Genomic DNA, 23,200 nt, shown 5'->3' with positions numbered 1-23,200 from the left:
CAACCTCAGCAAAACAAAAAAGCAGGAAAGTAAATAGACGCTCATGTTTGTTTTATTTTTGTCTATAGCGAGCCACTAACCTCGGTAGCTGATGGCTTGGAAGGTGGATAGGTAGGTCGGCAGATAAGGGTAGTTAGCTAAGACCTTAGCGGATAACAGAGCAGATAGCAGATTTACCTGCCAAAAGTCACAACAGAAATGATCCAAGATAGTTTACCTCACTAGCCAAGCTAGCTATCTGGATAACTAAATAAGATCAATAGACGAAATAATAACTTGTGAAGATAGCTACATAGCGTATTCAGATGCATGCTGTAGCTCGACACATAGATAACGTGTGTAAATAGCCAAAATAGTTAACTACATGGATAAGATAGCTAGTTTAATTAGATAGGGCCTACAGCTAGCTAAGATAACCATCTAAGATGGGTAGAAAACCTCGTGATTTGTAACAAGCTAAGATATATACCTACTTGTATGCTTGCTAGTAGCTAGGGTATCTAGCTAGACAACCTTCAAAGCTTGATCAATAACTACCCGAGATAGATTATCTTACTAGTTAGCTAAGATCATTTAAGTCGATCGAGGGCAAATATAGTTATTTGTACAAGAAAATTGTGCACTTCTAGGCATGCTAACTAATGTGTGACACCAAAAAAAAAAAAGGTAAATACTATTCATTACTCAGTGATGAAATATATTTTATCCAAGAAGCAACTGCGATTTAAAAATGTATACAGATGAAATTCTTTTATCAATGCCTGTCACTATTTATTCCTTTCAATTACTGTTATTTTTTTATGTGAGTAGTGTGTTTACGGATGTTGCTGTGGTTTGGGATTATTGATGTATAGATGAAGTACTACCAGAGTAGCGTCCCAATTTTGTTGTATATAACACATGGACAGTAAATCCATTCTGACTCGAGTTTTTGTTTCTGTCCGGAGTCTTCTCTCAACTGTATTCTTACCGAGAAATAAGTACCCGAATGTCGTGCGTGCCTCACAAGGCTTCTCATTCCGGTGAGCGTTTCTTTCTTTTTCTTTGGCTTTTTTGGTGCCACTTATTCCAGAAGTAGAATTTAGCCCAAGTTTGTTTTTGTTTTTTTTTGTTCAGGACGTTTGCCGTGGCGTCCCTTTCACACCCCGCCTCCTCCCCCAGCCTCGATGATTTCTCCAGATTGTCCGTCTCTTCTTTTATTGTGACGATAAATCTGCTGTAACAAGCTGAAAACAGCCATAAATCTGGAGCGGGGTTCGGATTGCGACGCGCCAAATCCTCCTGGGGGGGTGTGGGGGGGCGCCGTAAAAGAGCTGAGTATGTGTGTGACAGTGTTACTGTTGTTATTGTGGCCTGGCAACTAACGTGTGTATGTGTCTTTCGTTTATTTTTTTTAAAGACACCACTTAACCTCAGGCAAATTATTGCTGAGTCGACGGATAATTGCTTGGATGTCACGGGCTGAGAGACAGTCCAAAAAAACTAGAAAAAAAAGGGGATGAGCACAAAGGTAAATACTAGTACAACGAAAGAATTTCATCCCGGGGGAGACTGAGAAACGGAGCTTTGTGAAATATGTCAACAAGCAACAAAAATAGAGAACAAAGTGTCAATATTTGGTAGTTACTATACTAAAAATGGAGCACAACGATAACTCAAAATGATGAGAATGAGAAGTGACAGATTTTTATAAGAGATGAGACAGGACACGTTCGCAAACCCATAAAAACGGAAACTGGGTGTAAATACTTGTATGTACTTTATTTACGTCTCGTTAATGAGACAATTAAGCCCTGCTGGACCACAAAAAAAAAAAAAAGAGGATGAGGGCCAAAACTGGTTTAGTACAGCCTCGGTTCTCAACCACGATCCATTCCAGAAGGCGGTCTGAGAAGCAATTTGTTTGAAAACCAAATCGATATTTCCCATTACAATGAATGGAAAAAGAAATAATGCGTTCCCAGCCTAAAAAAAATTGGCTCTTTAAAGCAGTTATTTTTTGTGTTTCCTGTTAATAAACTGAATATCAGGAATACATGAATAGTGTAAATGCTTTATGGAATAAAATAATTTAAGAAATATGCTTATTTTTTGCTTAACCCATTCATGGGCAGGGTGGCAATTTGTTGCCTTATTGAGATAAAAGTCTCCTAACAGGCCACAATCGAGGAAATACTTCTTTTTCATTTAACGCATAAAACAAAGAGCAAAAAAGATGTACCCTCTCGCGGGCAGCGTCCCATAACTACGACGGGTATGTTATCAGTTCTGTGAAGTGGTACATACTAGAGATATGTTTATTGATGAATTCCTATTCTAGAATGACATTTACGCATTAATAATTCTGATGGATTAGCAGTTTGAAGACGAACTTGGTTGCACACTGACCTTTCTCCCTTTCTTCTCTCGGAAAACGCGCCATGTGTACTTGAGGCAGCCATGTTGGAAAGGGAAATAACTCCGTGCTAACTTTGACCGAAGAGTTATCCTCTCCTGGTACCATATTACGGCTTCAGATTAAAACACTTAAATATTTTGATATACTGAAGGATATGATGCGTGAAAATCACGATGTCCCAAAAATGGGACGCTGCCCACGAATGGCTTTTTAAAATGTTTGCTATACTAGTAGAGTAGGCATCGCCGTATCTGTAGCGACTCGGCCCCCAGCCTTGTCAACTTTTTTTTTTCATTAACAAAAGTGCAGAATAAGTTTAAACAAGCAATAATGGGGGCGGTGGGGGGGCGACAAAAAAAAAGGTTTTATTTTGACAAAAAGTAACAAACATTAGCTCCTAACTCGAGTTAACGAAATCTTTGAAACAAAACGAAAATGGAGAAATGCGAACGGAACACAGCATTATTAAAGTCGTGGGTGGGTCAGCTGGTCGGACCGCCCGCGTTGTGTTATTTCCGGTATTTGTCAGGGGCGTTCGAGTACCGATTTTCGTTTGAAAATAGAAGCAAAAAAAATTGCAAAATTTTCGTTCCAAAATTGATTTGTCCGAAAACGGGGATGTTCGAGAACCGAGTATTCACTGCATTTGCTTCTTGCTAAAAATGAAAACAAATTTTTAAATGGGCAAACGTTATCCAAGAGGAGACTTAAGAGCGTCAGGAAAATGCAGCGCTGCCAACACATTCTAAGAAACAACCAAAAAAGGTGATGGGGGGGGGGGGTGTAAATATCACTATTTCAAGGCCAAGCAGACTCATTTTTATCCAAAACGAGATTAAGGACTGCAAATAAAGCTAAAAAGTGTGCTAGCAAAAAAAAAAATCACAAAGGATGCAAACGATAAACGTGATGAGAGGAATATTTTCAAAGAGGGGAACTCCATCTGCCCTGCGATTGGCTGGCAACCACTCCAGGGTGTGGCCCCGCCTCCTGCCCGTTGACAGCTGGGATAGGCTCCAGCACTCCCTGCGACCCTCGCGAGGATAAGCGGTGAAGAAAATGGGTGGAACTGTTTTCTAGCTGTTCTTAATGCCCCTTGTTCTTGTTTGCCTTAATTTTTTTCTTCTCAGCATGAACTGAATTATTATTTATCCTCGTTGTTTGTTGTTTGCGCTTTTTTCCGAATGCCCTTAATCTCCTCGAGGATAAAATCGTTATTCCGTCTGAAAAAAGTTTTACACCTCTTGTTTGCTACTTATTAGGACTCAGTTTTCACTCTGCCCTTAGTCTCTTCTTGGTTGAAAGTCATCTCCTTATTGAATAATCAAAATATAATACAGAATATAATATTTAAACTCTTTTGTCATTTTTCTTTTTCTTGCCGGTCTTAATCTCCTCCATTCATCCGGCCATTTTCTGTATTTTTACCCTCAATAGGGTGAACTACAACCTTTCCCTTTATCTTATCTCTGAATTTCTTTTCTTGCCCATAAGTATTAAACATGTATTTACACTGTTTCTCATTTTTTTCAAAATAAATTCTTGCTGCCCTGAGTTTCTTCTTCGATAAATACGTCTCCTTAACGAGAACTAAATGCCAGTATTTATCCTCCTCCTTCTCTTTGCGTCGTTTGCCGGCGTCTCTCACAGAACTCCGCTTCCTTGCTGCCCTTATTCTCCTTTTGGCTTGTCAACTTACTCTAAAAGCGTACTGATTTATTAGATGAATCCATTTTCAAACGAGAACCCCAGAAAACGCGTGCGTTGCGGCCAATAAGTCCGCCGGGAATAAGAGAGTATAATTGTGTTGGCGGTAAAAATGTAAAATAATAAATGGTTGTTGCATGAACAAAGAATAATATTCAATCACAGTGGGCCTAATACAGACCCCTGCATATTTGGACTTGATTAGCGGCGCGGCCTGCCAAAACTCTCGGGAAGCCGCAGACGTCTTTTTTTTTTTTTTTTTTTTTTTGCGGCGGCTTTCAATGAGATGAATTAGAGACAAAAGACAAAGTGGACCTGGCGTCTGCACATCAAAACACACTTGGCCCGTCGCGGTCGTCGGCGGCGTCGTCGTCGTCATCCTCCTCCTCCGCGGGACGACCAGCAACAAGGTGTCCCGGCGAAGATCCAGAGCGAGTGCTGAAAGACGCACCTCACGCCCCCCCCCCCCCCCCCCTTAACCCCGGTTTGCTAATTCATCTTCCCCAGGAGCGTCCTAATGAGCTCCAGTTGTTCCAGGGCAGCCCCGGCAGGAAGTGGATGTTTGGCCCGGGATCAGTGTTTCTTCACGGGGGCCACTTATGTGCTGGCTAACCCCCCCCCCACCCTCCTCCTCCTCCTCATCTTCTCTCTCTCTCACTCACTCTTTCTTCCTCTCTCTTTTCATCATTGATATGCACATCAGTTGTTTTGTGAAATCATTAGACATTATTGTGTATTTGTCTTGCAATCATCCACCTCTATCTATCTATCTATCTATCTATCTATCTATCTATCTATCTATCTATCTATCTATCTATCTATCTATCTATCTATCTATCTATCTATCTATCTATCTATCTATCTATCTATCTATCTATCTATCTATCTATCCTACATAATATTGGCAAATAAATAAATAGTTACGATTGCAAATTTGTTTTGTTTTATGAATGAAACCACAAAAAAATTCTGAAAACTTGGTTAAAAATGAGGGCTAAATGTAATGCTTACAATTAAAGCAAAGAGTATACCTAAAAATATTGAAATAGTACATTTAGTTTTTAAAAAAATCTATGTAGTTTTTTTAAAATTAAATCGACAAATGGTTAAAGAAAATATGCATATATATTTAAAATGGAGAACAAACTAAATGGGGAAAATATGTTTTGTAATGGAAAAATATTTCGTTTTTTAGAATAGAGGAAAAGTGGGCAAACAAAATGGAAATAATGTGACAAATGTGAATTAAAACGTGGAGAAAAGTTTTTAAAAGTAAAATAAAACAAGGAACTGAAAAATTAAAAGAACAATGGCGAAATAAGTGGGGGGAGGAACAGTTGAGAAAATATCAAACACCCCCCCCCAGAAAAAAAAAAATTGAGAAAGTGTGATTAATACTGGGAACTGTTTCTAATATTTTGTCCCGCTCATGTCACAGTCATAATATTAGAAACAGTTGTACACCCCACTGCAAACTAAAGTGACCGACGTATCGAGCGCACACTCAATAAATCTTTCTTCGCCGTTGAGTTCATGAGAGGAAAATGCGCTCAAAGCCGCTTATCTCTCCAATCAAGTTCTCATCCATTACCGCCATCAAACGACACCGCTTGAACCGGGGTACACGAACGCAGCACGTCAACCCAAAACAATGTTATGTATCGTAATCATGCGCCTCGTCTTTATTACCGTTCATAATACACGGAGAATATACAGTAGACCGCACTCGTTGATTTATACGCGAGGCCGCCGATAGTTTGTAAAAACGCACGTTGGATCTTCCGGCCGCAGGGCGAAATGATATCCCGCCATTTCTAGGGATCTGTCAAGGCGTTCGCGGGTTATTGCCGGGAAGACGGCGAGTGCCGTCGGCCATGTTGGCGTTTTGATGAGCTGCCTGGACGATGATCCTCTTTTATTTCATCAAAATCCACATTTAAAAAGTCGGAAGGTCTTCTGTCAAACTTTGGCTGCTGATTTCCTTCCACGTTGCTGTGCTTTGCGTTTCAAACATAATTGTGTTAATTGCTATTTTTTTATTGTTATCAATTTTCTTCTTCAGTTCCTCTCAAATCCAGTTTTTTTTTTTGGGTTTCTTGTTATTGTTCTTCTCTCTCTTCTCAATTTGTCACCTCTTCGTCGATTCCTTTTGATTCTTTCTCTACCCAGTCTGTCCCTTATAAAACTAAGTTGCTTTGGTAGTCCTTGTTTTTTTTTTTTTTTTTTGGATTGGCTCTCGCACTCCCGCTACCCTTGTGAGGATAAGCTGCTCAGAAAATGGATGGATGGGTGGATGGAAGGACGTTGGGGTTGATTAATAACTCGGCTAAGTCAACTTAAATTTAAAAAAAAGTTGACACAAAATTTCGCTTCCGGAACCATAACAAAAATATTTCCGGATTATCTCATGTTTCACACGGACATTAATTGCAGACGGACCCACTGCCAGTGATAAACTAAAAAAAAAACGACAGGAGCGTCTGTAAGTAATTTTTAAAGATAGCGTTAAATGTTTATTGTTCGTATAGCCTGATACCGTTAAATATTTTATGTACATATAGCGTGATCTATATGACTAATCCAAACTTGAGTCAGCGGTTTTTTTAAACGTAAATCGGTCATCGCTAGCGTGCTAATGCTAACCGCGATTGCTAAACGTTTAGCTTGTAGCATTTGTTCGCCTAATTTATACCAACATGCATTTTTTTGCAGTCCGTGCCTCATCCATGATAATGCAATACATGTTAGTAATGAAAAAAAATTGCGTGGGCGTGTGTGGGGGGGGGGGTGAGTATTTGATCACTAATCAGAAGGAAAATCGATTCTAAAAAGATTTGCATAGTGGCAGTCAAAGTAGCTATGATGTCTTTTGCTACTGCTCTGTGTTTTTGTTGTAGTTTTCATCTGCCATTGACGTCTTGTGCCTTTGCTGTTTATTTTCTCTCTATTCAAGTAGTTTTGGGATTTTTTTTTTTGTCCATTCTCTCCATCTGCCCCCTTTGAAATCAAGTTCCGGATGTTGTTACTGTTGTCCTTTTGCTCCTGCTGTTTGTTCTCTCTCGTTTGGCTGTTTTGACAGTTGGGGAGGAAAAAAAAAAAGACCCATTACTAGCTCTATTATTTCCTTTTGCTATTGCTTATCTTCGATCTCTGCAAGAAAAGTGTGCTTTACTGTCATTAGTGGTAATTTTTAAAAAAGTCTGCCTTTTAATCGATGTTTTTGCACGGACATTGTAAAATTCCTCACGTTCAACCGTTTGCACTGTTTACCGCTACCACTGTCAGCCATTTTTTTTTTATTCTCTTTTTTTTTTTTTTTTCATTCTGACAAGACCGCGATTGATGTCGGGCACATTTGACAGAATTGATTTTCGGTGGTGTTTGACCTGTGTGTACCCACCCAACTGTCAAGCCGCTGATGATTTGATCCAGGAGCCGTGTTGGAATGCCGTATCTTCGCAAAATAACAAATACGTGATATCATGAAAGGTTATCCCAGGTTGGGATGGAGGCTATTGCTGTGACAATGAACAGCCTGTATGATTTAATAAAGATGTGTGTGCGTGTGTGTATACTAGAGAGATTGAAATAAATATTCACCTTAAATATTTTTATGTAGGCTTTTGGAAAGTGCAAACATGTCTGCCACCATTAATCAGTATGCATTTTTTTTTCTTTTAGTTATTTTGTTTTATTTTTTTTATTTTGACCATTTGCACGTGTGTGTTTGTGCAAGTGATCCGGCACACATGACCTCTTTTGTGATGGATGATTGCTCGTACGTATTCCAAGTCGTCCACCAAGCCAAACTTTCTTTCCGGACATCACTGAACTCTTCTCCCCATGGAAGTGTTCCCCCCCCCCCCTCCTTTTTGTATTTTGCATGATAATGCGCCAATAGTGGATCCATACAGCCTTTTCGACAGAAGTGGTCACAATGGACCTTTCCGATGGGGTTCTTAAGCTCCGCCCCCTTAGCCATGTCCCACTAGCTTCCAAAATGGCGATTGAACAGAACATGTTTGAAGTCGATTCTCTATTGCATATTCCAGCTAATATTGGGGTATTTTTTTTTCCAAATCCATCAGACTTGTCCAAGAGAGTTCTACAGAGAGGTCTCAACTATTTCACGCAAGGATAGTTACACGGAATTAAGATTTTGGATGGAGAGGGACGCAATGTCAGAGTTAGAGAAACGTTGGTGATCACAAACGTCATATTGAAATCCAACAGTATAAAATAGTGGAATCGTACTGCGCATGTAAAGCAGGGTGAGTACTTTTTTTACTTGGAAAGATCACAAGTAATATCGTTGGAGTTTTTAGAAGTATAATTTGACTTTCTTCATAATGGAACCCAGTGCTCTGTCTTAAAAGTTAGATGTGGTACAAATAGGCAAGTAAACATTTCTCTAGCATGACATGGCGCATTTACGTATCGCTAACCCGACTCTTTGGCATAAAACATGACACACTTAATTCAGCAGGTCAGTGATAAGATAACAAAGTGAAAGTTGTTCTCCTGCAGGGATAATAATTCAATCGAACTCAGAGAAGATACTTCTCCCTCACTTACCTTCGAACTTACAGCCTTGTGTTTGGTGATATTGTCCACATTTAGTTGTAAGCGCTCTTCCGCGAGCCTTAATCCACCGTAGACACTTCGTCAACTGTGTTTTAGGCTTTGGAAAATGAATCAAGCGAGCCCCTTGTAACCTAGCCGGATATCTTTCATCAGACTATTTTCTTTGTAACATTAACTTTTCCAAGCGCACACTACTGTCCACCGACATTGCGTGTGGGACAATACGGCGAGATGGGCGTGTCAAGCCAGGGGTTAAGACAACGCGGCTATCTGATTGGGTATTATTGTACGAGTGATTGACAGGTCGGAAAGGTCCATACCTGCAGCAAGTTCTTTAATTTAGTCAGATCATTGGGAAATTGGCTTGCTGGTTGGTGAGTTGGTCAATGTTTTTGTTGTGTTGCTGTGTTTGGATTTAGAAGAAGTATACACAGAGCAGAAGATGTATTTGAGCCATCTTGTTGAAGTGGAGTACTTAGATTAGCCAGGATGTGAGTGGTGCTTTCAGACGAGAACCAGAGCAATAAAACTCCAATTTCCAGCGTGTACCTGTCTCTTCGCAACACTTGGAAGCATGAAATTCCCTGGGAGCCCGGTTTCAAAGGGCCGTGCATCAGGATGTCAAGTCAACAAGCATGAAGGCGGGCTTTGGCTTCGCCGAGGTTACACCAAGCGGCGCACGGGGGGGAGGGTGGATTACATCCATCAGCGCGCATACGTGCTCGCATCGCAAAAGGCCGCAGCGTGTGACCAGAAGGGGTCCAGGCGGGCCACGCCGGGGGCTTAAGGTCGGCCTCGTAAACACGGCGCGACGTTAAGTATCAGATAGTTACGGCTGCGTGACAAAGATCTGAGCCGGACGGTGGGGGGATGCCGGTAGAAATGTAAACAGGGCAGCGGCGATAATCGCAGCTGCCCCCCGCGACCACGCCGCGGGGGGGAAAAAAAAAGCCGACAAAGCCGTTACGCTCGTAAAAGTGCCAGCGCAAAGCAGCTGCCGTGTCGCCGCACACGTACGATGCGTGACGTCCCTGCCCGACACGGAAGGAGAACGCAAATAATGTTAAATATCTTTTTTTTTTTTTTTTGTTTGCCTACATCGCGGTGTGGTCCTAACGCGCCTTTAAATGTGATCTCTTCATCAAGAGAGCGAGTGACTGAGTTCCCCAGCAGATGTTCAACCGCCCTTCGAAATGCTGTACTGTAATTCTCGAGAAAAATCAATGATTAGTTGTTGGCTTGCGTTGTGCATGCATGATGGCAATTTTGTGATCCTGCACGTATTTCCAGGCAGAGCTCTTGCGTTAACCGGAATCTTTGCTGCGTCATGCCTGTCAGCCATTCCACTCATTTCCAATAAGAGCCTTTGTTGGAATGGAACAGGTACAATCGACGCACGCAATCCATCATCGGCGCCGTCGGTTTTTAAGTCGCCGTGCGTGCACCGGAGTCCCACTCGCAGGGATCCTGGTCTAAATCAAGGGTTGGTTTTCCAGTTTAGACGTGGGGGGGGGGGGGGGGTGTTCCAGTTTTGTTTGTTGCCCAACCTTGACCTTTAGTGTTACCATGGGCACCCTTTACAGTCGGAAAGACACAACTTTCTTGTACGAGTCGAATAATAATAATAATTTAGAACATTTGCGTTTAATATTTTTCAATTGTTTTTATTCTGTAGTATATTTATATAATTTGATCATTTGAAATCCATCCATCTATTTTCTTAGCCGCTTATCCTCATGAGGGTCGTGGGGAGTGCTGGAGCCTATCCCAGCTGTCAACGGGCAGGAGGCGGGGTACACCCTGAAGTGGTTGCCAGCCAATCACAGGGCACATAGACAAATATTCGCACTCACAATCACACCTATGGGCAATTTAGAGTGTCTTATCAATGTTGCATGTTTTTGGGATGTGGGAGGAAAAAACGGAGTGCCCGGAGGAAATCCACGCAGGCACAGGGAGAACATGCAAACACCACACAGGCGGGTCCGGGATTGAACCCGAGACCTCAGAACTGTGGGGCCAATGCTTTACAAGGTTATCCACCATGCCGCCCATTTAAAATCCAATTAAATTTTTTAAAACATTATGTTTATTTTACTGTTGTGAGAGAAATTTTTGTGCGTTTTTAGTGATTACTAAAATTACATATAAAATTAATGTCTTTTTTTTTCATTTTAAAAAAAACGTTTTAGGTTTTGATACATTCAAATAATGGAATAGTATTTTAAGATATAAGGTTAAGCAGTATGGAAAATGAATGGATGGAAATTAATCTACATGATGAATTTAAGTTTCTTTGAATTGTTTTTACATTTAATGTATACACAAGTGTATTTTGTTTGTTTTTCTTGAATAGAAAATTAGTATGCAGGTATGTCTTTATTCATTTTAAATATTTTGTATTGTTACACACGTACTGTAATTTTCTATTTTAATTTCATATAAAAATGCATTTTTTATTTCAGAATATTTTCAAATTGATGATGAGGATGGCACATATCCTGAAACAAACCCCTTCTATATTCCCAACATAATCCCGATCAGGAATGCCAAAAACAATCCGCAGCTACATTTTCAAGCAATGATCATGTTTCCGAATACAAATGTACTAAATGTTTATTATTATATTCTACAAGCATCTGTTGGGTCAATGCTGGCCTTGTATCGCCCACGCTGTCGCTTTCCCAACCCAATTGTGAAAGAAGAAAAATAACAGAATTAGAATAAATGTTTTTTTGTTGCTTTTGTTGTTTTATACGAGTTCGAACTGGACACTGATGCTAAGTTCAAAGTCGTGTGTGTGTGCGCGCGCTCAAGTTCAAACATTTTTCATTGGAATTTCTATCTTGATAAATGGACTGATTTATATGAACGCTGATCAGAGCCGAGTATGTGCTCTTCCTTCTCAGCGGACACACATGTTAATAATCCGCAAATGTTTCCACAATAGTTTAAAAGGAAATATCGGGAGACATTTAAAACCAAAATGGAGTGGAATGCTGTTGACTCCCCCCCCCCCCCCTTCTTCTTTTCATTGCAATTGACGTATTTTGGCAAGAAAGCCGACGTGAATCCAAATATTTCACGTTGGCCAACGGTTGGCACACTTTTCGGGAATACAATACAAGACCGCCTCACGTTAAACACGCGGAACTTAATTTCTTCCTGACAAATCAATGAAAGACAATCAATGTGGTTCTTGTGGCTTTTCGGGACAGCGCATGTAGAAATTCCCAAATCTCGACGTTATTGTTATTATGAGTGCAGACGCCGGTGATTCATCGTGACAAATTGATTTTAATTTCTCCGTCTTTAGGAATCTTTGAGTATTCCATCCAAAAGTAGTCGTGTCGTGAATGAAGACGTTTGGAGTTTGAAGTTGGATTCTTTCAAGAAAATACTGCGTAATATTGTGAGATTATTTTATTGTTTTGTTTTTGTGATTGTGGTATGTTTTCTCTTTCCCAAAACGTCTTGTTAGGAAATTAAATTTGTTTTTTATGTGGATAAACGCATACTATTTGAAATACAATATTCTTTTTTTAAAAAAGCCATTATTTTATTGGTTAGTTTTATTTATAAAGTAATATAATGAGATAAAGGATTCCCCCAAGTCTTTTTTTTTTTGGTTATTTTATTTGTCATATGATTTATATATATTTTTTTTTGGGGGGGGGGGCAAAATCATAATTGAGGTTTTTTTTGGAGAAAGTTGTAGTAGTTATAACAGCTGTGTTTTCTCAGAAAAAAATGACTTAACATTAAAGTCATATCTTGATATTAAAGTGTTAGTTCTTTCAGGAAATAGGAATGATTTGATATAGAGAATTCACACTTTTTTTAAGGATAAAAGGCATAATAATGGATTAATAAATTTTATCCACACGGAAGCTATTTGACGACAGAAGTGGTTCTCAAGAACATCAAACCATCTGGACAAAAATCCACTGAGGAAGGGGCAAAAACTGGGACTAAGCAGCAGTGTTAGCCACACACCTGTGGGGGAAATGGAGAGCCGTGCACAGAGTTCACACTGACCGACTGCAGTAAGGGGTTTTCACTGCGTCATCTTGTGAGGGGAAAAAATGTCTTAATTCCAGTTTAATGTAAATAAAAGCAGTGACGTGTTCTCTTTTCCCAGGGGCCGGATTGACCCCCAGATTGGCCGGTTCAGGGCCGCAGGCCTTGTGTTTGACACCTGCAGTTTAAGTGAGAGTCAAAAGTTTTTTTTCACCATCACGATTGCAAAAAAAAAAAAAATAATAATAATAATAATAATGAAAACAGCTGGTGCTTTGTTTTTAAGGAGGATTTTGCCTGAGTGGGAAGGTTAAAAGGAGCCGCAACAAATCCAGAGAACCTTTGCCTCGACTTGGCCGTGCTGTTCTGACCCCAATAAACAAGTCCTATAATTGCGTCAACCGCACCCTGAGGAATGCCCACACTCCCAAGTGTTTGACCCCGCATGATACCTACAACGGCACGACTGAAAAATTAAGAAATATGATTTCGGGGTCTATAAACGTAAACGCGTGCATTCGGAGCTCACAAGAAATTGGCTGTTGTAACAGGACCGTGAGCTCAAACGGAAACAAGCAAGTCAACAACAGAAGGATTTCAGACGAAAATGCGACCCAGGCAAAGTCCTGACCTCAACCTGATTGAGATGTTGTGGCATGAACCCCAAGAGACCGATTGACACCTGACATCCCCAGAATTGTGCTGAACGGCAACAGTTTTACGAAGCGGAATGGTCGCAAATTCGCAAGTTCACTTTCTTTCTCCTCCCTCTCCTGTATAAACTACATATTTATATGATAATTCTTGTACACTATTAGTTTAACCAGACTTTGTGTTTGTTATATGTGTTTATTCTGGTGATTTAGATAAAGATGAGACCACGTTTTATGACCCATTTATGCAGAAATGTAAGAATTTCCAAAGGGGTCGCATACTTTTCCTTCCCCGTCCGTGTGGGCTTAGTTGGCCCACGTATAAAGCTGTCCGCTTTTAATCCGAGCGTTAGTTTTATCGATCTTTGGTTTCCCGCGGCGACACGTATTTTTCTGTGAAACTGTCCTGCCCCGACAAGGGGAGAGTTTATCGCGGCGCTGACAGGCCGCGGTAAGGCGACACATAACAAATGGACTCGTGTCGTGGCTTACGTGTCTGCCTTAAAAGACAACAACAACTGCATGAAATAAAATTCTGTCCGCTTTCCTGGCAGCCCGCCATTATCGGCGGGGCGTCCGAACCGGGCTGTGCGTGCGTGTCAGAGAACACACGTTACTGGGAATACACACTGGGAGCGGAGCGTAGTGCAATGGGTTCAGTATTGCAAGAAGTGAGAGAGCTGCGTGTAAATTCTGGAATAAACAAGTACCGGATCGTAATGTAAACAACGCCGAACGCAATGTCGTGGAGCCACCGCGTGTCAGGATCTGCCGTGAAAGCGGTGTTTCAAAAGCATAAATCCAATAAAACGGGGAGCAGATTTTGTGCGGCACGTAAGCGGCGTAGCTGACCAAAACTGTTGTGGACACACAACAACGTGCTAGACTACATGTGCGAATCTGCTGTGAGGCCTACGGTATTCTTGTCTTTTCCGATCACTGAGCTTTATCTTGTTAACTCAAGCGACAACAAGTGTGGATCGTGTTCTGTGTATTATAAGAACAAAACGGGTTGTGGTGTTCAAAAGTGCTCTGGAGAAGACTTTAATTCAAGGTTTGCTTCAGGTACATTCAGATACTTTTAATAGGTTACGCTCGGTCATCCGGGAGGGGCTCAGTGTCGAGCCGCCGCTCCTCCAAATTGAGAGGAGCCAGATGAGGTGGCTGGGGCATCTGATTCGGACGCCTCCCTGGTGAGGTGTTCCGGGCATGTCCCGCCCGAAAGAGACCACGAGGGCGACCCAGGACACGCAGGAGAGACTACGTCTCTCGGCAGGCTTGGGAACGCCTCGGGATGCCTCCGGAAGAGCTGGAAGAAGTGGCTGGGGGAAGGGAAGTCTGGGTATCCCTGCTGAAGCTACTTCCCCTGCAATCTAAAATCTCTGATTTTATCACTCGTACAATCGTGCTGGAGAGACTACGTCTCTCGGCTGGGTTGGGAACACCTCGGGATCCCTCCGGAAGAGCTGGAAGAAGTGGCTGGGGGAAGGGAAGTCTGGGTATCCCTGCTGAAGCTACTTTTCCCGTGACCCGACCTGGAAAAGCAGTACATAATGGATGGATGGCTCGCAAGCAGGCAACGAAATGTTATGTAGCCTTCTAAGATAGTGCTAGCACTAATGTAGTACCGCTGTTTTGTCGGATTATGCACGAAAGGTTCGGTGTGTGTGTGTGAAGTAATTTAGGACCCATTAATTCTGATTGGGTCAAGCCTGTTTGCGACTTCTGATTTTTAGTGGCATGAAGCATATACAGAACAGCCTCGGTTTTCGATCACAATCCGTTCCAGAAGGCGGTTCCAGGAACAATTTATTCGAAAACCCAATCGGTATTTCCCACGTCAGCGTACAGAGGCTGTGTTATACACAATAACAAAGCGCGTTTTGGATCACTTGGTCGGGCCGTGTTCGTTATGTTATTTGTTATTTTTCGTGGTGCGTTCGAATTCACAATAACAACACGCGTTGTGGGTCAGCTCAACGGCTCGTCGGCCGCCGCACCTTCCAGTCCAGGCGGCCGACAAGCCTTCGCCGCCGTTCCTATCTCGGCGGCGGCTGGTCGGGTCGCACGTGTTATGTTATTTCCGAGTTTTTTCGCGGTGTGTTCGAATTCACAATAACAACGTGCGTCGTGGGTGAGCTGGTCTGGCCACGCGCGATATGTTAAGTCTGGGTTTTGTCGCGGGCATTCGAGTACCGTTTTCGTTCAAAAACATGCAAAAAAAAAAATCTCAATTTTCGTTCAGAACCCGATTTGTTCGACAATGGACACTTTCGAGAACCGAGTATTCACTGGTAACTAAAAATAACATTTGACATGGTTGACTTGGTTTTATGAAGTACTTTTTTAGATAAACAGTTGAAACACCCCTATTTTATGAGTGTATGTAGGTGCTGCTATTTTGTTAGCAACCTAGTTCCACTGTCAAAAAAATTAAAAATAACGCAACTCCTTTGGAGATAACATCGCACTGCTTAGTCACCTTTTTGCCTACAAGGTGTCAAACTGTCACTGAGGCCCAAACCTTGCCACCCCCACACCGCTTGAAAGCTTTTCTGTGTCCGTGACAGGCCCAGGAAACAAATGACTGGCACCAAAATATACAAAGCGGCTTCAGTGACGCCGGCCCTTTAAGGAAAGAAGTTCCGTCCGGGCTTGTATTTTCTGACACGTCCCGGCGTTAAACAAATGTACCGTCGCTCAGTTCCAGCTGTCTCTTCTACGACTGGCACAGCGGGACAGAACGAGCTACATCGTGGGCTTGTGTAAAATGCGCTCGGAGAGAAACGCATTCCAACATGTCTTACGGGCCCGCCAGTGTGAAAGAATACATTGGTCATCATTACCTTCAGATAAGAACCATTAAACGCCACCATGCTGGGCCAGACCCCTGCTGGTGTCAAGCTGGACTTTCCCACAGTCACTACAACTTTTGTCTTCTTTGGGGCGCTACTAGCCAGTTACATTCACACTTCTCTGATAACAAATTTGCTCTTATTATTTGGGGGTAAATCATCTCATTGTTGTTGGGCCTGCAAGCTTGTCTCCCCGCGCGCAATAGTTTGGTCACTACACATTTTTTCCACCCCACATATATATATATATATATATATATATATATATATATTTTTTTTTTTTTTTTCCATATTTACACCAATGCAAGTCTGATTTTAAAAAGTTTGAAGCAGCTCAGTGGCAAGTGATGTTCCCATCATGGCGTTTTTCATTGTTAGCATTAGTTTCCCATTAATTTTCCGGCCTACAGAGCGGACCTGGTTGTAAGCCTCACCCAGTACATTTGTAAAGGAAATACCATTTGGTACGTACATAGGCCTCAGCCGTGTAAAAGCCGCAAGTCCCCACGTTGAAACCGACATTGAAACACGATATATATATAAGATATAAAAAAAACGGTACACAGAGAGTTTAACGCTAGCGCCGCCATGCTAATGCTAGCACCGGCACGCTAATGCTGGCGCCGCCACACTAACACTAGCACTAACGCCGCAGCGTGCGCTATCGCCGCTCTGCTAACGCTAGCTCCACCGTGCAAAAAAACATACTCTTAAAAATCACTGAGACGTAGCAGTAACACGTTAGCGCAGCGCTAACAAGGCCAGACTAGTAAAAGTCACTTCCTCTGCACATTTCCGTTCAAGTGCCCCCTTGCGGCCGTTAGAAAAAGCACACAAATTAGCTGCATCACCGCATGAACCGCAGGGTTGAACGCCTGTGGAAAAAAAGTCGCGGCTTATAGGCCATAAATTACGGTTGTTGTCTTTGTTTTATGTTTAGTTTGAGAGTTAACTTCAATTGGTAGTAGTAAATATCTTCAAGTGGGGGGGGGGGGGGGGCTTTTTGTGGATGGCTGGGGAAGTAATGTTCCATCGTTATCAATCACAGAGTGATAAATTAGCAATTTTTTTTAAACCTATTAAATTAGCAAGTATGCGGCGCAGTTAAGGTGTACAAGAAAACGTTATCTGCTCTCTATATCGCAGACTTAAATCTATTGCCAGTGGGTCTGGAACGTATACCCCATAATAAGCGGGGGTTCGCTGAATTACTCATTCTAATAATACTGTGTATTGAGTGACAGCGTGATTCCCATTCGGGTTGGGTTCCTGCCCTGGAACAATCGGCGTGTCCTGCCAGTGGAAGCCGTCCAACAATCCGGTTTGCCTCAGCCCTCCCAGTCATCACTATGTTAAAACAGACATCGGAATGGTTCGGGTTTGGGAAGCTGACGGCTCAGCTGTCAGGTGTCCTTACCCTGGCTTTCTAACAAGCACAGGTTATAAGACACGCTTCCCAGAAGTCGGCGATACCAACTCGTACAATAGTCTCCATTTCACACTCCAGGGGAGAAGACTATTTTGGTCGGGCAAAACTCTGGACACCTTTCAGGCCTTGAGGGGGGGAAAGGACTTGAGTTGGAGAACGAAGGGGGCGCTCATAACAACACACCGATGCATCCGGTTCAGTCGTACATGGGAGTTCACGGCCCCTGTCTTGTCCTGATAACATTGTAGTTTTGTTTGCGATGGATTGCTGCATGGCATGAGTCTATCTATGATTTCCAACAGTCCCTGAAGGCAATACCAGAGGGATGTTGTAGATTGGATGGAGGGACGTACCGAGAGATGGATGGATGGATGTGGAGCTCAGCTGCTGAATGAAGTCATCATGGCCGCATTGCTGGGTTTTAACAGAGATGTTTCCCACAACAGGAATGAGGAGCATTTGGAGGTCACGCGGCCTTGGGAGGGGGGAGGCTTTCAAATGTTCGCGTCTGCCTTTCAAGAGCACTCGCGTCACCTACAAAACCTCAAGAGATAAGAACGTGTAGCTCTTTGTAGACCAACGACTGATTCAGAAGGTCTGCGATCTGTGCCATACAGTCGGCTACATTAGCTTCTCATGCTAGTCATTAGCCCTGGTATTTTTGTTAACTTTCCTTTCGTGGACAGAAAAAAAAATAAAAATTTGAGTCCATCCATTTTTACTCTTTTTCAAGAAGGATCACTGAGAGAAGATAAATTGTAAAATCCCAACTAAGATCCTTGTGCTAGATACGAGCACAAAAAACATCTAAAGCACAAGAAAACAAAGCAAACTGACTGATCTGGGAACGGCACACCCGCTACACACTTTTTATTTTCTACATCTAGGTACTAATGGTAGAGCAACACTTCAAATCATATTTTATTTTTTTTAAATGGAAAAATAACACATTTGTACACTCTGCCTCTTGTCATACTTTCTAGTGCATCGGTTTTTCCTGTTTGGGAATAAAGATCACTGAATCATCACGTAGACGATTGCATTAGCTTCACATGCTAGCTGCTAGAATAGCTTCGGAGGTTTTGGTTCTCCGCTTTCAGCTTTTTTTAAGAGGGGTCTCAAAACACAACTGACAACAGAGATGTCAGATCGTGTTCAAAAGGAAGACGCGTGTCTGTGGCATCCCGCGATTGCCGTCCAAATATAGACCGTGGTGCCATTTTCCACGGTAAAATTTCAGGACTAGTCCAAGGGGCCTTTACACTCGGTGGGGAAGCGAAGCTTTGATAGAGCAGGAAAAATCTTGTAAGTCTTGTTTATGTAGCTGTGAAAGAAAAAGATCCCCGTGCTTGTGTCTGTTTGCTTTAGCTCTAAAGAAGCTTGAGCAACCAGGCCTTCGTTAAGCCGCGTCCCAGTGGGATACTTTGATCACCGAAGAACCGCATTTCCTCAAATAATAGCCCCTGGAATCTTCCGTCTTTTTTCTCTACTGAAAAAATGGGGGTAATACTATAAATGTAAGGATGTCAGTTCATCAACACAAGCATTCGCACACCAACATTAAAGAGTTGTCTGCTAGGCCTATCTTAACCCTGTAAAAAATAAATGGCCACTTTCAACATTGACCATAAACAAGTTTGTTTACAGACGGTGCAATGAAACCTTCAAGGAAAACACCACAAGGTGGAGGAGCCATAATGCTGTGGGGGTGCATTGCTACGTCTGGTACTGGAGGGCTTGACGGTATCACAGGCGTTTTGTGATAAGATTATCAAGAAGTTTTCGAGTGAAATGTCATACTCTTGTGTAAGAAAAAGTTTGAGGTGAATATCAAGAGTTAATCAGGAAGTCAAAGAACCAAAGCAGACAAGAATGGTTGAAAAGGAAGTGGGCAGAAATGAGTCCGGATCTCAATCCAATTGAAAATCTTTGGGGGAACTGAAATTTGCCATTGGACAATAGAACCCTGCAAATATTCAAGAGCCTGAACAGATTTCAAAGGAACAGTGAGAGAAATTGATCCAATGTCAGGAAAACAATCAGGTATTGGTTCAGGTCGAAAATCTCAAGATATAAAGTCCATTCCATGCCCCACTCCAGCTTTTCTGTCCAGCAAAGTCCAGACTGCATGTAGATATTGATAATGTCAGTGTCCAAAAGTGTACCTCTAAATCCAGTTTAAAACAAAGCCTCGAACAGTATTTTCACTATTAGGTTGCCAGGTGCCTTGTGGTATCAGCGGGGCACGAGGGGTTAGGGGGCAAATGGCGGCCCGTCTTCACCCGAGTCCCGGGGGCCGGCGCCAGGCGGGAGAAAATAACCTGGCCGCAGTTGTCAGGGGGCAGGCGAGAGTGACAAGGAGAGACTGTCACACTCGTACTCGGGTTTCAGGGGCTGTCATCGGACCGAGGTTGTTACCGGGACACTAATTATCCCGGTAGGTGGAAACCGTGTGGTTCCAGCTCCGCAGACAGATAATAATGCATTTTGCCCTTCGGACCGGGTGGAGCCGTGCGTGGCGTGTTCTCGAAGGTTATTTTGGAAAGCTCTGTTCCGAGTGACGGTAAACAATAGTTTGTGATGAGCACAATTGGATGTTTACAATCGGCATCACTACTGTTTGTGGTCACAAGTCCCGCATGTGAGTCACAGGATCTGTGGGACGAAAACAATCTGAGCTTGGCTCCCTGTCAACATTCCTGGGACCCTTCATGCCGCATTTTACAGCCCGGCTCGGGTTTCCGTCACGGGCTCGTGTTGTCCGGACCCCGGGTCCTGTGGGCGGCAGTTGCGCCTGACCCGTGGTCCGAGATGCGTTCGTGCGCTCGGGCCCGAGTTGTGCCTCAAAGAGCGACTGTAGCGTGATAACGATTTTTATTACGGCCGCGTTGAGCTTCGGATTAGCTTTGAAGTCGAGCTCGCTGTCAGCATGGGAATCGAAATGCAATTTTGCATCGTATAGGATAAGTGGCTTGGAAAATGGATGGATGAAGCACAAGTGCGCAACCTAGAACCAGTGGGACAAATAAGTTTAATAGGTGCATAAACAAATCAATCTTTTGTAAAACTCTTGTAAAACGCACACAAAAAAAAAAATAAAACCTCAGTTCTGTGGGGATCAGAGGATTACCTCTCCGTGTGTTTCACTTTTTTGGGCGGTGGGGCTGTTTCTCTCTCAGATTATTAAGAAATTGTTTCGGTATCTACCAGCGTAAGCGTATCTCTGCCAATACACAAGCGGCGTGTACACTTGCCACTGCGCAATTGCGCATTTGCTCCATAGTCGAGTAAAAAATGATTTGCACTTGTTTGACAGAAATGATCAGTACCGTAATTTCCGGCCTACAGAGCGCACCATCATAATACCATTTGGCACATATATAAGCCGCACCTCCATAAAAGCCACAAGTGGCCACATTGAAACATGAGATAAGAAAGAAGGTACACGGAGTTTTTAACGTTTTAATACCTTAGCTTAGCTTATCTTAACATTGCAACAATACAGTAGCATGAACATGGCTGGTTAAAAAAAAAAAAAAAAAAAAAAAAACATACTGGTAAAAAAAAAAAGTGGCAACACGCTAGCGCAGCGCTAACGCTAGTGCGGCACTAATGCTAGCACGGCGCTAACAGGGCTGGTTAAAAAAAACATACCCAAATCACTGAAACGTGGCAGTAAAACAACAGCAACACGCTAGCGCAACGCTAATGCTCGTGCGGCACTAATGCTAGCGCAGCACTAATGCTAGCACGGCGCTAACAGGGCCAGTTTAAAAAAAAAAAAAAGAAAAAACATATCGGTAAAAGTCACTTCCTTGACACATGTATCCCACCAGTCTCATGCTTACCTTTTCTGCTCAAGTGGCCCCTTGCAGCCATTAGAAAAAATGCACAAATTATCCGCATCACCGCGTAAACTGCAGGGTTGAAAGTGCGCGGAAAAACGTCACGGTTTATATGCCGGAAATTACGGTAATTAAAAAAAGAGATCTGGAAAATGCCCCCAAAAAATTCCCTGTCGGAGGTTTTCCGTCTTGTCCCGTCAAACTCCCCGATATCAATTGCCCTCTTTATTCCGCCACTCTAAGCGACCAAGATTTTGAGCTACAATATTTATATATGCATCCGAAACCCAATTACTTCATCGCGGAGACGCCGCTAAAGAGCTCTTTTGCGCAGCGCCCATCTTTGTAAAGGTTTAGCGACGACGCCGGGACACAGATTGATTTCTTTCTTGAGGGCCTCGCCGACGGTCAGCAGAAATGCGATAGGGTCAATTAATTGATGAGGACCGGGCCGGATCAGCCCCTTTAATAATCCCCCCGATGTACAGCCCCAGTGGATAATTCAGTTAGTCGGATTTGAACCGGAGACAGGCAGTATATTGCGTTCTTTACATCCGAGGGAGAGGATTAGTTGGAGGACATAATTATACCGTGTGAGACATTGACCCTAAGTCATCATCGTTACCTCCACCGCGAAGGTTAGCCTTGTTTGTTGATGTTTACAGTCCTTGCTGCAGTTTTTTATAGAGCGACCGAGATTATTTTTTAACTCAATTAGAAAACGCATTCATTAAACAGTCCCATGTTTTGTTTTGTTTTTCTAAACCTGGATAGTTCTTCAAAGATTATTAAAAATAATACTGAGGTTACATTTTGGGTTTTAAAAAAATTGTCATTTTGTTAATATTTTGGGTGATTTTTTTTTTTTTTTAATCCAAGAAATCAAATCAGTTTTATCCCAGAAATAAAATCACTGTTTTATATTAATCAAAATATAAGACAAATAACAAAGACAATAACCATTAAATTTAACAATTGTGATTGTATTAATTTCCAATTTTTTATTTATTTACTCTAATTACATTTACATATTTGTACATTTTTAATCGAAAGTCAAATTGACGTGGATGTTCAAAAAAGGAACCAATTGTTTTGATTCATTTTTACACTGCATTTTACAATTATATCAAAATTATATGCAGTCCTTTTTAGTGGATTTTTTTTCTAACTCAAAAACTAAAATGACCAAGTTTTACAATCACAATGTATACTTATAAATAAAATTTAATAAACTCAACATACTTTTTATAACTGTAAGGATTTTTATGTATTTTGCATCCCCAAACTACACCTCACAGACCCCTTGCAGGTCCAGGGACCCCCGGTATTGCGAACCTATTCACTCAGGTCACCCCACCCCCACCCCAAATAAAAATAATCGCGAATGCGTCCCACCGACAGCGACCGCTCGCGGAACCGGCCCCTCCCCTTTCGTCCCGACCGGTGTCAAGGCCCAATAAATCATCCCGTATCAAAGCGGCCGTGTATCGCTTCTTACATTTCAACATGTGTGGAATCGGAGCGCGTCTGTCATCGAAGGGTTAGCGGGGAGGAGAGTCGTTCCCAGTGTAATGTGCAACATATGTGCCATTGATTGGCCGGGACCCTTACCTGAAACAACGGGAACCATCAACAAGGAGGATAAGTACCCGAGAATGGCAAAAGTACTCGCGGTCTGTCCTTAAGTGGTAGAAGAAACACCAGAAATG

At 42.4% G+C, this 23,200-nt stretch overlaps 1 long non-coding RNA gene across 1 annotated transcript; it reads left to right on the top strand.

The window, feature by feature from the left end:
• The first annotated feature begins 6,369 nt into the window (after nt 1–6,369).
• On the top strand, nt 6,370–16,438 carry LOC133508550 (uncharacterized). The gene is made up of 3 exons (XR_009797086.1): nt 6,370–6,587; nt 12,831–12,898; nt 12,996–16,438. It is a non-coding gene; the product is annotated as an uncharacterized LOC133508550 (long non-coding RNA).
• The last annotated feature ends 6,762 nt before the right edge of the window (nt 16,439–23,200 follow it).

This window comes from Syngnathoides biaculeatus, chromosome 11 (assembly GCF_019802595.1).
Source record: "Syngnathoides biaculeatus isolate LvHL_M chromosome 11, ASM1980259v1, whole genome shotgun sequence".
NCBI lineage: Eukaryota > Metazoa > Chordata > Actinopteri > Syngnathiformes > Syngnathidae > Syngnathoides > Syngnathoides biaculeatus.
Note: the sequence above shows the minus strand (reverse complement) of the source record. Positions and strands in the feature narration are given on the sequence as shown.